The 14,719-nt window shown below is 44.4% G+C and overlaps 1 protein-coding gene across 3 annotated transcripts in view; it reads right to left on the bottom strand.

Moving 5' to 3' along the window:
* Positions 1 to 14,719, bottom strand: part of LOC122552167 (GEM-interacting protein-like) — a 104,215-nt gene that overhangs the window by 79,780 nt on the left and 9,716 nt on the right. The window contains exon 1 of one of the 3 annotated variants that reach the window (XM_043694703.1): positions 9,153 to 9,248. The exons of the other annotated variants lie outside the window; for them this stretch is intronic. The gene's annotated coding sequence lies outside the window, so the exon portion shown is untranslated. Of the gene's footprint in view, positions 1 to 9,152; positions 9,249 to 14,719 lie in introns of those variants that run through there. 3 annotated transcript variants of the gene reach the window in all.

Raw genomic sequence — 14,719 nt, 5'->3', positions numbered from 1 at the left:
GTGGGTTTCCTCCGGGTGCTCCGGTTTCCTCCCACAGTCCAAAAATGTGCAGGTTAGGTGAATTGGCCATGCTAAATTGCCCGTAGTGTTAGGTGTAGGGGAATGGGTCTGGGTGGGTTACTCTTCGGAGGGTCGGTGTGGACTTGTTGGGCCGAAGGGCCTGTTTCCACACTAAGTAACCAAATGTAATTAATGTTTTCCAAAACTTCTAGCGCATCAACTTCATCAATCTTGATCTGGTCAAGACTGTATCCCAGCTCCTCTAAGTTTTCATTTACAACAAGTTCCCTTTCCTTGGTGAAAACTGAAGCAAAAAACTCATTTAGGGCTTCCCCTATCTGCTCAGACTCCACGCACAGGTTCCTTCCGCTATCCCTGACCGGCCCTACCTTCTCCCTGATCATTCTCTTAATCCTCACGTATGAGTAAAATGCCTTTGGGTTCTCCCTAATCCTTCTTGCTAAGCCTTTTTTGTGTCCCCTTCTGGCTCTCCTCAGTCCATTTCTGAGCTCCTTTCTAGCAAGCCTGTAATCCTCTAAAGCTGTGCTAGATCCTTGCTTCCTCCACCTTACGTAAGCTGCCTTCTTCCTTTTGACGAGAAGTTCCTCTGTTCTCATCATCCAAGGTTCCTTAATCTTACCCCTTCTTACCTGTCTCAGGGGAATAAATTTGTGCCTCACTTGCAACAACTGCTCCTTAAATAGTCTCCACATGTCTGCTGTGCCCTTTCTGTGGAACAATTGCTCCCAGTCTGTACTTCCCAACTCCTGTCTGATAGCGTCATAATTTCCTTTCCCCAATTAAATACCTTCCCTCAGTAACTGCTCCTTTCACTCTCCAAGGCTATGCTAAATATGAGGCAGTTGTGATCACTTTCACCAAAATGCTCTCCCTCAGCGAGATCTGACACCTGTCCTAGCCGAGCATCAAATCCAAAATGGCCTCCCCCCCGTCGGTCTGTCTACATACTGAGTAAGGATCATAAACATTGACAAGGCACAAATAACACCATAAGACATAGGACCAGAGATAGGCCAATCAGCCCATCGAGTCCATCCACTATTCAATGGCCGATCTGATAATCCTCAACTCCACTTTCCTGCCTTTTCCCTGTAACCCTTGATTCCCTTTCTGATTAAAAATCAGTCCAGCTAGGCAGGTCCTCCCTGGAGGTCTTCTGGGACATTCTCCCCCTCTCTCACTGTCCCTGGCTATTACCCTGTGAGTGAAAATGAGAGAGAACATGGGTGTGATCTGGTTTATCCTAGCTCATCCCACACACATACACAGTAGTGATGAATCCTGAGAGATTGTGCCTAGTAAGACTCCGACCCTCAGGAGATGAAAGGACAGAATGGAAGAGGCTAGAAATTGGTAGAAATTAGAATCTCTTGTAGTTTGTTTCCCTTCACGTCATTAATGATTCACTCTGTTCAGCTTCCCTTTTTCGTTTCCGAGAAGATTAAATTGACACTCATCAACCCTTCACATCTGAACTTATAGAGGTTTATAAAATCATGAGGGGCATGGATAGGATAAACAGACAAGGTCTTTTCCCTGGGGTGGGTGAGTCCAGAACTAGAGGGCATAGGTTCAGGGTGAGAGGGGAAAGATATAAAAGGGACCTGAGGGGCAACGTTTTCATGCAGAGGGTGGTGCGTGTATGGAATGAGCTGTCAGAGGAAGTGGTGAAACTAATACAATTACAGCATTTAAAAGGCATCTGGATGGGTATATGAATAGGAAGGGTTTAGAGGGATATGAGCCAAGTGCTGGCAAATGGCACTAGATTAGGAAGCATAACTGGTCGGCATGGATGAGTTGGACCAAAGGGTCTGTAGTCTCTATGACTCTATGATAGTCAGCCTGCATCACCGTGCCAAGTTTCAGCTTCCTCCTGTAACTCTCCATTAGAACTATTTCAACATAGAGGTATCAGAGGGTGAAGTCCCTCCAGTTCCCCACACACCAGCCTGTGGAATTGTCACTTCCCCCCTCCCAGCAAAGCAGGTTAGTTATTGGAGGGGGTCGTTCACTCCATGTGAGTTCGACTACCAGAGAGATCTCTCTTTCTGTGTCTCTCTCTCTCTGTCTCTGTCCCTCTCTCACACACACACAGGGATCAGGCTCATTCAGTGGAGTTGGGGAGGTAGGGTACATGATTCTCCAACCCAGCCACACACTCCCTTTTAGTTTGTTTCAGGTCAGTCCGTAGGGATCAAGAATTGTACAATCCAGACTTTTATCAAGTATACAGTCATCCCTGGAATACAGCCCTATAGACCTGTATACAGTCAGCTCTGGAATATAGCCCTATAGATTTGTATACATGGCGAAAGTGACGACTGCAGATACTAGAGATTAGAGTCAAGATTAGAGTGGTGCTGGAAATGCACAGCATATCAGGCAGCATCCAAGGAGCAGAAAATCGACGTTTCAGGCAGGAGCCCTTCATCAGGAATCTGTACAGATGCCACACAGATCTGTATACGGTCAGCCCTGCAGTACAGCCCTGTAGATCTGTATGCAGTCAGCCCCTGGAATACAGCCCTATAGATCTGTATACAATGAGCCCTGCAGTACAGCCCTATAGATCTGTATACAATGAGCCCTGCAGTACAGCCCTATAGATCTATATGCATTCAGCCCTGGAATATAGCCCTATAGATGTATATACAATCAGCCCTGGAATACAGCCTATTAGATCTGTATACAGTCAGCCCGGCAATATAGCCCTATAGATCTGTATACAGTCAGCCCTGCAGTACAGCCCTATAGACCTGTATGTAGTCAGCTCTGGAATACAGCCCTTTGATCTGTATACAGTCAGCCCTGCAGTACAGCTCTATAGGTCTGTATACAATCAGCCCCTGCAGTACAGCCATATAGATCTGTATACAGTCAGGCCTGCAGTACAGCCCTATAGATCTGTATGCAGTCAGCCTTGAAGTACAGTCCTATAAACCTATATACAATCTAGGCTAGAGTACAGTCCTCTTGATCTCTGTACAGTTGACCCTGGAGTACAGCCTTATAGATCCATATACAGTCAGCCCTGCACTAGAGCCCTATTGATCTGAATACAGTCAGCCCTGGACTAGAGTCCTGTAGATCTGTATGCAATCAGCACTTGAATACAGGTCTAAAGACCTACATGCAATTAGGTCTAGAGTACAGCCATATAGACCTGTATAGGGTCAACTCTGGAGTCCAAATCCTACAGCTTTGTATACAGTTGATGGTGCAATGTTATAGGGAAGATGTGAATACATTGGAGAGAGTGCAGAAGTGATTTTCAAGGATGGTTCCAGGGATGAGAAACCTCACTTATAAGGATAGATTGGGATTGTTCTCCCTGATGAGGAAAAGAAAAGCTGATAAAATTTTTCCAAATCATGAGACAGCTAGATAGTTTAGATAGGGAGAAATTGTTGCAGCCCATAAAAGAATCATGCAGCAGGTCAGGCAGCATCCAAGGAACAGGAGAATCGACGTTTCAGGCATAAGCCCTTCTTCAGGAACTAATGAGGTAAAAGTCTTTATCACTCAATGAGTGGCTTGGGTCTGGCACTGCCAAATGCACTGGCTGCAAGTATGGTCAAGGTAAGTTCAACTGAAGCATGCGAAAAGACATTGTTCCTATTTAAATAATCATCAAATATGCCAAGGTCTATGGAAAGGCTAGAGAATAGCACAAAGTCATTATGATCATTTGTACAGTCAGTACAGACATATTAGGCAGAATGGCCTCCTTCTGTACTGTAACATTTCTGTGATTCCAAACGCAATGATGAGTCAACCCCAGTGCTGTGGTTTGGAGTCACGTGTAGGCCAGACCAGGTAAGGATGGCAGATTTCCATCCCTAAAAGACATCAGTGAGCCAAATGGGTTTAATAACAATTGACACCAGCCACCATTAGACTTTTAATTCCAGATTTTTAAAAGAGTGCAAATTCCATCAGAGTATTACCTGGGGCTTTAGATTCTAGACCAACAACAATACCATGACACCACTATCTCCCTTATGTGGCATTCTGTACCTCAGCAAATAAAAGAATTCTATATGCCTTCTTAAACATCTTAGCCATCCTGCTACCCTCAGAGATGTATGGATGTTCATTCTGAGGTTTATCACTGTGTTCTCCCATTCGTTGCTTACCCCTTTGTCTTATTTGACCTCCTGACATGCATCACCTTCCACTTCTCTGCACTGAACTTCATTAGCCACTTTTCTACAATCCGTTGCTGACAATCAATCATGCAGCCAATGTTGACATTCTGGATGTACAAAGTTAAAAATCACACAACACCAGGTTATAGTTCAACAGGTTTAATTGGAAGCACACTAGCTTTCAGAGCGACGCTCTGAAAGCTAGTGCCTCCAAATAAACCTGTTGGACTATAACCTGGTGTTGTGTGATTTTTAACTTTGTACACCCCAGTCCAACACCGGCAACTCCGAATCATTCTGGATGTAGGTTTGCTTGCTGAGCTACAAAGTTCATTTTCAGACGTTTCATCACCATACTAGGTAACATCTTCAGTGACCCTCCAGATGAAGCACTTCTAATGATTCCTGCTTTCTATTTATATGTTTGGGTTTCTTTGGTGAGGTGATGTCATTTCCTGTGGTGATGTCATTTCTTATGGTGATGTCATTTCCAGTACATTTTCTCAGGGGGCGGTAAATCGGGTCCAACTCAATGTGTTTGTTGATAGAGTTCCGGTTGGAATGCCATACTTCTAGGAATTTCTGTGCGTGTCTCTGTTGACATTGTCTGCAAACATCTTGACCATGCCCCTTACATATGTGTCCAAATCTTTAATATATCCCACAAAATGGAAGGGACCTAGTACTGAGCCCTGCAGAAGGGAACGTCTTTCTAATCACAGAAACACTGACCTATCATTACTCTGTTTCCTACTGCCGAGCCAACATTTTAAATCCAGTCTGCCTTGTGGGACCATGTCATCGGGAAATTTCAGGCACTCTGCCTAATGCACTGGGGAATACATATCATGTGGTGACATGGACCAATGTGGGGCTGAATGGCCTCCTTCTGAGCCATAACAATTCTATGAGTCTGTGATGAATGTACTCTATGCCAGAAATTACGGAAATAAGACCATCTTTGTCAAAAGCCTTGCTAGAAACAGCTCCGCATCAAGTGTTGGACAAGACATGGAGACAAAACCTCCTAATGCAGCCGATATCTGATTTGCACCCGTGCTTATTCAGCCATATCCATGCGCACCATTTCTATCCAAACAACCACCCAATGCCCTTTCGAATGCCTCAACTGAACGTGCCTCTACCACATTTTTAGGCAGTATATTCCAGACCCTAACCACTCGCTGTGTGGGAATGTTTTTCTCTCACATGATTCTTGCTTCCTTTGCACATCACTTTAAGTCTGTGCCCTAATTTCCTTTCAGTGGTTAGCACTGCTGCCTCACAGCACCAGAGTCTTTTGCATCTTTATGGATGGGAGAATGTCCCAAGGAGTATAATCAGGCAGAGATTGTCTGCACAAACTTTCATGCCATATTCAAAGGTGTAGCTGTTGAGACGTGAGAGCACTCAAAGGGAGGGGGGAGGTTGTGTGTGTGTGTGTGGATTTCCAGAGCTGAGGACCTTCAGCAGCTGAGAACTGAGGGCAGAGCCACTCACAGTGGCACAGCTTTTTTTGCTGTGATATTTTCTTTTTGACTGTCTGCAGTGGATCAGATATCTTTCTCTGGCACTAGCCCCTTCCTGTGCACCAGGATGAATCTCAATCCCTTTCACTAACGATTTCCTGTCCGCTTTCAGTCACATCAGCAGATATTCCTCTTCTGACATTTCCTTTCACAAACTAGTTCCTTTTTCACGGTTTCTGTTGCCAGTTCCACTCCCACAACCCCGAGCGCACATTACACCACCCCCTTTGCACCGAATGCTGCTTGGCTATTTCGCTGGGCCCCCATTACTGCCTAGGTCCTATGGTGCTGAGGCAAATTCAAATGATTAATTAAACCCAGGAGCTTGGGGCTGGTGTTCTTGTGTGCAGTATTGGTGTCCCAACCTCTGAGCTAGGAGCCCTGGGTTCTAGTCATACCTGCTCCAGATGTCTGTCATAGCATCACTGAATGCATTGTTGAGAAAATATTTCTAAAAAGTCAGGATGTCACTGTTCTGTTCAGCTCAAAACCACATTGACCTCAACTACTTAGTTGTCTACGTGCTTATGTTAAAAACAAAATCCCAGGGTTGTTCACCATTTGTTTACCACACCTTCCCTTTCCTCCTCCACAAGGAGAGGTTTGGTGGCAACCTGAACTCCGTCCGGCTCCCAGGAGAGGGATTCAGGTTCTCCTACTCTGTACCCAACCCCTTCCACCTCCACTTCCTGATGGTTACTGTGCCTCACACAGACCCTCGCCGATGTGTGTCTCTCTACTCACTGGACTGTAACCTGCAGCCATAACAAGTAACAGAACAGCCCACTTGACCCACCAGAGGCCATGCTGACATTTCTCTCCACACAAGACCTTCTGTTCAATCCTGCTTTCTGCTTGCTCCCTTCTTACTTTACAGGCATTACCAATCACCTTTTAGAAGGAATCGGACTTTGTCTCTCATGATACTGAAAATGTAGAACCACCCCAACTGCCTCTCTAATGACAAACAGACATTAGGTTCTATTCAACTTGAACATTATTGAATAGAGAGAATGTTCCCAAAGCTCAGGGCACATGCAATAAAGCCAAATTTCAAACAACCACAAAGTTATACTACAGGAGAAAAGTGTACTGATTGGTTGGCTGTGATTGGCCAAGGCATTGCCATGAAGAAAGCAACAGTCTCCCGGAGCTCTTCAATAGCTCAAAAAGGCATAGGATGCAAAGTTTTTTCCCTGGGGTTGGGGAGTCCAGAACTAGAGGGCATAGGTTTAGGGTGAGAGGGGAAAGATATAAAAGAGACCTAAGGGGCAATGTTTTCATGCAGAGGGTGGTACGTGTATGGAATGAGCTGCCAGAGGAAGAGGTGGAGGCTGGTACAATTGCAACATTTAAGAGGCATTTGGATGGGTATATGAATATGAAGGGTTTAGAGGGATATGGGCCGGGTGCTGGCAGATATCTGGTCGGCATGGACAGGTTGGACCGAAGGGTCTGTTTCCATGCTGTACATCTCTATGACTCTATATGCCCTTTGTTTCTGGAAGAAAAAGTGTGTAGCTTCTAACTATCACTGAGCAACGTTACAATCTTGATTGATTTTCTGAATTGTTTGTTACTGTTGCCATTGCAATGTTCAGCAAATGCTTCCCAATGGAGGAATTACATCGAAAGAGGAGAAGATTTCTTCCTTTAAGAACCTGTCCCCCATTCTCTCTCATTGCTAAAAAGATGAAAGTATCATCATTTACATTAATGTGCAATCTGTTTAAAACTCACTACACCATTCTCCATCTCTAAGCGTTCGACAGCAAGTGAAAGCGAAGCACAGGGGTTTGCAAGTGGAAGCTGGAATCATCCTGATTATAGAATCTATAGCAAATGGGAAATTTCCCAAGAGACCCTGCCGAATCTCCAAATGAAACATCTTTTGCACTCAAATGTGAATTTTTTTTTTTGACAAGTCTATTAGATTGAGGTTCACAATGTAGTGAAGGAGCTTTCACTTAGAGAAATAGCTGCTTATATCCAAGGACCTCCGTGAAGTTTTAAAGATATACTTTATTTTGGAGAAAACCTCCTCAATCATTTTTATTCAACCAAAAATTATGAATCACCTCTTTCCACTCAGCTCCAATATTCATCTTGTTGAACCTCTAAAATATTTAAATTATTTTTGTACAAATAAGACCAGAATAATATAAGAACTAGGAGCAGGCTTTTCAACCCCTTGGGCCTGTTCCATCATTTAATACAATAATGGCTGATCTCATCATGGCTTCAATTCCACTTTCTTACCCACCCTCCATAACCCTTCAATCCATTATTAATTAAAAATCTGTCTATCCCACCATTAAATTTAATTTGTGTTCTGATGTTGAACATATTCTGAGGTATTGAATTCTGCATATTTCCGCTGACCTTCAAGGAAAATAATTACTCATCTTGCTTTTAAATCTGCCACCCATTAGCCTAAAACTATGACCTCTTGTTCGAGATTTCTCCACAAAAGAAACAACTGTTTCCTGTTTAACAAACAAAAGTTTTGCTCAGCCTACGCATCTTGAATTCTGCTAGAGAGAGACAAACATGTTCCTAAAACCTTTCATCGTACACTCTTTCAGGACAAAGGCAAGAATACCGAATCTCAAGCAATCACAATTTATGCCACAGACCAAAAGGATCTTGATTGGTTGCCAAAACTCAGTTGCCATGGTAAAAGCAACAGAAGCTCCCCAAGATCCCACATAGTTCAAAAGAAGGGATGAGGTTTGAACAAATTTCTTTAGCAGCTCACCTCAGCCAAGCATTCAGCACTTTTCAGGAATATACATTGTTGTGACCATTTGAAATTAAACATTCTTGCTTTTGTTTTGATGAGTGCAAGACAAACAATTTTAGCTTGCTTTGCATTTCAGCAATAAAACACCAGATTACTTATCTGGCAAAGACCCAAGGGGTTATGTTAACTTAATCCCCTGCCTCACATCCCCTCCCTCTCCTGGATTAGATCCAGTTCCCTTTACTTCAGCCTAACCCCAATGGGAAGTCAATATCAGATGGTGTGCAATGTGAGCAGCATAGAGTATAGAGCTGTACAGCAGAGAAACAGACCCTTCCATTCAACTCGTCCACACCAACTGGAAATCCTAATCTAGTCCTATTTGCCAGTATTTGGCCCATATCCCTTTAAACCCTTCGTATTCATATACCCATCCAGATGCTGGTAATTGTACCAGCCTCCACCATTTCGTCTGGCAGCTCATTCCATGCACACAATAGCCTCTCTCCCCTTAGGTACCTTTTTAAATCTTTCTCCTCTCACCTTAAACCTATGTCCTCTAGTTTTGGACCCCCCTCCCCTGTGAAAAAGACCTTGGCTATTCACCTTATCCATCACCTTACAATTATAATTATCTCCTCATTTGACAGAATATAATTTTTAGACATGTGCTAACAGTGAGGAGCACATTGGTATTGGAATACTCACCTCTCACCAGGCTGGGAGCAACTCTGACAACACAGAAGCAGCTCAATACCCATCCAGGGCACAGCCAATCACTGACAGGGGGGAGGGGAGTGGGCCACTCCCCTGGTTGCTGAGCTAAATGGAGCACCCACCCCCTCCACTACTGGAGTGTCCCATCCACGGGATACACTGCAGCAACTCACCAGGGGTCAATCGAACAGCTCCTCCCAGATTAGTGACCTCCACTGGCAGAGAAGGACAAAGAACAGGATCATGGGAACATCATCACCTCCCCTGTTCCCTGCCAAGTTGCATACCAACCAACTCGGGCATATGTGTGTTTTATATATATCTATTCCCACTTGTCCATCATTGCAAGGTCAGAATTCCAACGCTGTGTGTAAGCAGCAGTCTCACCAGCACTGTGACTGTCCGTGTCAAGGAGGACGTTCTGCACGTACTTCCCAAAGGCAGTCCGGGACGGGATAACAAATGCCAACTTTGACAGTGATACCCACATCCTCTGAATGAAAGACTATGCCAGTTATTTTAACAATGCCCAATCACTGGCAACCACTCAGGAACTGAGTTTATTGTTTTAACTGCTGCGTCAGCAGAAACTCAGTGCAGCCAACCCTCCAGAAGCTGCTTGGCTCTCCACTGAGGTTCTGAGCATCTCCTTAGTTGCTCCAACAGCTTTCATTTTGTGCCAAGTACTCCACACCCCCTTTTCACTTTCTCTCTTTCTGTAACAGCCAGAAGAATTACCCCCTACATGGAGAGGTTTGGGGAAGAGCTCCCTCGAACCTCAGCAGCAGCAACAAATAATGGACCTCCCTGTCCTGCTTCCTTGGGCAGAAAGTTCCATAGATTTAACTACTCTCTGGTATATGGTACACGCTGCTGCTGTTTGTGAATGTGATACAAATCAGGGCAGGAGTTACACACTTAATGATAAGGCCCTGGGGAATTGCTGAACAAAGAGACATTGGAATGCAGGTTCATAGCTCCTCGAAAGTGGAGTCTTAGGGAGACAGCTGAGTGAAGAAGGCATTTAGTATACTTTCCTTTATTGGTCATAATATTGAGTACAAGAGTTGGGAGGTCATGTTGCGGCTGTACAGGACATTGGTCAGGCCACTGTTGGAATATTGTGTGCAATTTTGCTCTCCCTCCTATAGGAAAGATGTTGTGAAACTTGAAATGGTTCAGAAAAGATTTACAAGGATGTTGCCAAGGCTGGAGGGTTTGAGCTATAGGTAGAGACTGAATAGGCCGGGGCTGTTTTCCCTGGAGCGCGTTGGAGGCTGCGGGTGACCTTATAGAGGTTTATAAAATCATGAGGGGCATGGATAGGGTAAATAGACAAGGTCTTTTCCCTGGCGTGGAGGAGTCCAGAACTAGAGACCATAAGTTTAGGGTGAGAGGGGAAAGATAGAAAAAGGAGCTAAAGGGTAACTTTTTCACGCAAAAGGTATGGATGAGCTGGTACAATTGCAACATTTAACAGGCATCTGCATGGGTACATGAATAGGAAGGGTCTAGAGATATATGGACCAAGTGTTGGCAAATGAGACTAATTTGGGATATCTGGTCAGCATGGACGAGTTGGACCAAAGGATCTGTTTCCGTGCTGTACACCTCTATGACTCTAATTGTCCTGCATGGTGTCAAGTTTCTTGAGTGTTGTAGGAGCTGCACTCATTGAGGCAAGTGGGTGGTATTCCACCACATTCCTGATTTGTGCCAAATGGATGGTGGACAGGCTTTAGGGAGTCAGATGATGAGTTATCTGCCGTGGAATTCGAAGACTCTGATCTGGGTCTTGCAGCCACAGCATTTATATGTCCATTCCAGTTCAGTTTCTGGTCAATTGTAACCTTCAGGATGATGATAGTGGGGGATTCAGTGACGGTGAATGTCAAAGGAAAATGGTTATAGTCCTTTCTGTTTGCCATTTCAAAGAATCAACTATTTGTTACACGGTGCAGAAGAGGCCATTGGTCTATCATGGTTTCACATACTCTTCAAATTTGCATGTTGGCATTGTGCCATTGTTCCATCTCATTCCCACAGCCTTGTGCGTTGTTTGCTATTTGAATAGAAAACAATCTGGAACCTCTCTGGAATGGCCTGTTGATCCTGCCTCTACCACATTCCGGATCTGAATGTATGAAAAAGTTCAGTTTTCCTCATCTCCCAATTACTCCTTTTACAAATCATGTTAAATCTGTGCCCTCTTGTTCTCGATCCTATTGTGAGTGGGAACAGTTTCTTTCTGCTGATCCTGTCCAGACCCCTCACGGTATTGAAAACTTCTATTAAATCTCCTTTTAGCCTTCTCTTCGCAAGGGCAAACATTCTCAACTTCTCTAATCTTGACCAATCTCAGAAATCTTTTCTGCACTCTCTCCATTGCATTCAGATCCTTCCTAAAATGTGGGGCTCAGACCATACACAGTCCTCCAGCTGAAGTGTAACTCATGTCTTATATGTAAGTTGAGCATCACCTCCTATTTTCCAACATTGTTATGTCCACATCTATTTATTCCACAAACAATAAGATTTCTCCCAGTCTATTGTGTGGTAGTGTATCAAATGTCTTTTAAAACTCCATGTACATGTCAGCCTTCTCCTCATCAAAGACTATTTGTTACCTCTTCGAAGGGTTCCAACAAGTGAGTTGGACATGATTTCCTCTTAAGAAATCCATAGTGGTTTTCCCTCATGTGGACAACCCATGTTTGTCCACATGACTTTTTAATGCAGAGGGTGTGTGTATGGAATGAGCTGCCAGAGGGAGTGGTGGAGGCTGGTACAATTACAACATTTACAAGGCATCTGATGGGTATATGAGTAGGAAGGGTTTAGCGGGATATGGGCCAAATGTTGGCAAATGGAATTAGATTTATGTAAGATATCTGGTCAGCATGGGTGAGTTGGACTGGAAGAGTCTGTTTCCATGCTATATACTTCTATGACCCTACTTCTATGAATTATTGCTTCTAGAAGTTTCTTCACTGAAGTGAAACTAACTGGTCTAGTTGCTGAGCTTATCCTTACAGTCAACTTATCAGCTGAAGCCTAGATATTATCCAGATCATGTTGCCTTTGGACATGGACTGCTTCAGTATCTGAGGAGTCTCGAATGAAAATTGTGTAGTCATCAGCAAATATCTCCATTTCTGACGTCATTGATGAAGCATTGATGGTTGGGAAAGTCATTGATGAAGCATTGATGGTTGGGCCTAGGACACTACACTTCGGGAATTCCTGCAGAGATGTCCTGGAGTGGAGATTACTGACCTCCAACAATGACAGCCATCATCCTATGTGCCTGGTATGACTCCAAACTGTGGAAAAACTCCCCCCGATTCTTCTCCCCAAGTTTTGCTCCGACTTCTTAATGTATAGAACACACATGTTGAGTAAATGTGAGCGTGGTAACTCCACATGAACAGGATGAATGAGACATGGCACGTTCTAGAGCACATTGCCTTCAGTACTATTGGAATGTTGCCAAAACCCATAGAATTTACAATATTCAGCATCTTCAGACATTTCTTGGTATCACATGGAGTGATATCACTTAGCCCTGTCTGCTTTGGCTGTCTGGCATGCAAGTGATCCTGTGTTATAGCTTCACCAGGATGTCTTCTGCAGATTTTATTGAACCAGAGTCACCTGGTGTTCAGCATAGAGGAGTACCGATTGATCAGTCGAGAGAGGGAGGGCAGGGTCAGTAGGTGGTAACCAGGAGGAACCATCCTTATTGATGTTTGACCTGATGCCATGAGACTTCATGGGGTCCAGGTGTACTCCTAGGGCAGCTCCCTCCTGACTGTATACCACTGTGCCATCACCTCGGGTGGGTCTGCCCCTCTTGTGGGACATCCTGGCAATGTGGTGGTGGTGTCTGGCACACAGTCTGCAAGATATGGGACATCTCCCCTACTGTTGGCACAAAGCTGCATATATTAGTGAGTTTTTGAAAAAGAGGTTGACCCAAATGAGTTACTTACTATGGAGTATCAAAGGGCAGTCCAGAGTCACCACACTGCTGAGGGTCTGGAGTCACTTGGAAAGCAGATCAGGTAAGGATGGCAAATTTTCTGCCCTAAAAGGAACCAGCTGGGTTTTTACGACAACTGACAGTGATTTCATGGTCAACATTTAAAGCTTTTAATCCCAGATTTATGAATCGAGTTCAGATTCCACCATGGGATTTGAGCCAGTGCTCCAGCAGCATTAGGCTGGGTCCCTGGATTACAAGGCTAGTGATATTACAATGATGTTCCCATGCATCTGCTGCCTTGGATTTAGAAAGTGATTTTGAATTTTCAGATGCATCTGACCTGGCATTTTGATCCCATGCCCAGTTAATTTCACAACCAATTAAAGGGACAAAGTCTCTAAGTAGATACTTCCGCAAACAGTACTCGACCTCAATTTTCCCCATGCCCTAACCCTCCTGACTGTCCCCTCCTTCCCTGAATGATTGAGTCAAATTTATTGAGCCACTTCTCAACCTGAAAAGGCCAAGCCTTCAAGATCCTTAGACTCTGGTGTCTTGGCTGCCCCTAGCCAGGTCAGTGCACTCGTCACACTTCGGTATCTTGAATGTTGGGGTCAATGCCACTGGTCACCCCTGTGAGTGCACTTGTGTTCCCTACGATCAGAAGCACATCCTTCATCAGACTATGACTAGTTAAACAGTGGCCTGGAACAGAGAATGCTTTTTGTATTACCCACATACCAGGCAAGTGTCAAATAGAGCTGAGAATCTGGTGCTCTTAAAGAGCATAGGTTACAGCTATTACTCACAGTCCCTAGAAGAGAGGCAGGACCTGTACCTGCACACAGCTGTCCAACAAGAAATCACTAACGGTGTGCAAGAATTGCAGCTAGCCAATTGATGCATGGTGGCTCGACAGCTGCAAGCCCTGCACTACCTCTCAGATGGTTCATGTATATCTGGCCGTGTCTTCACCAGACCATTCAGGGTCTACAAGTAGCCTTCTGTTTGTAGTGCTGGAGATGCAAACTGAAGCTTGATCAGCCAAATGGTCTACTCCTGCTCTTTTCTCTTACATCCTCATCCTCCAAAGGCAAGCAGCTCAGTATAGACACTTTCTCTCGTGTGGTGGTGAACCCACAGAGGCGAGAAGGATCCCGGGCAAGCTACTCTGTGCTGATAGAGAGCCAAGAGGGAGCCCTACAGCTTTATGTAGGGAGAGACAACTCCAATTCATTTTAAATTCTGAGGAATGGCTTACCAGGTTGTACCAATACCCCTTTGAGTTTGAAGAACGTGATGTGATCTTATTGAATGTATAAGATTCAGAAGGAGAATGTCAAGGGGATGTTTCCCTACATGGGAATATCTAGAACAAGGGGACACAATTTCATGATAAAGGATTGCCTGTTTGAAAGGGAGATGAGGAGGAATGGTGTCTCTCAGAGGGCCATAATTGAAATTCTCTATCCCAGCAAGCATTGGAGCTAGGATCAGTGAATTGATTCAACCTGAGTTAGATTAACAGATGTTTGAGTGGTGAGGATGTCAACAGCTCTGGGTGGCCTCTGGC

Source organism: Chiloscyllium plagiosum, chromosome 8 (assembly GCF_004010195.1).
Source record: "Chiloscyllium plagiosum isolate BGI_BamShark_2017 chromosome 8, ASM401019v2, whole genome shotgun sequence".
Lineage (NCBI taxonomy): Eukaryota > Metazoa > Chordata > Chondrichthyes > Orectolobiformes > Hemiscylliidae > Chiloscyllium > Chiloscyllium plagiosum.
This window is presented reverse-complemented; position numbering and strand designations above follow the sequence as displayed.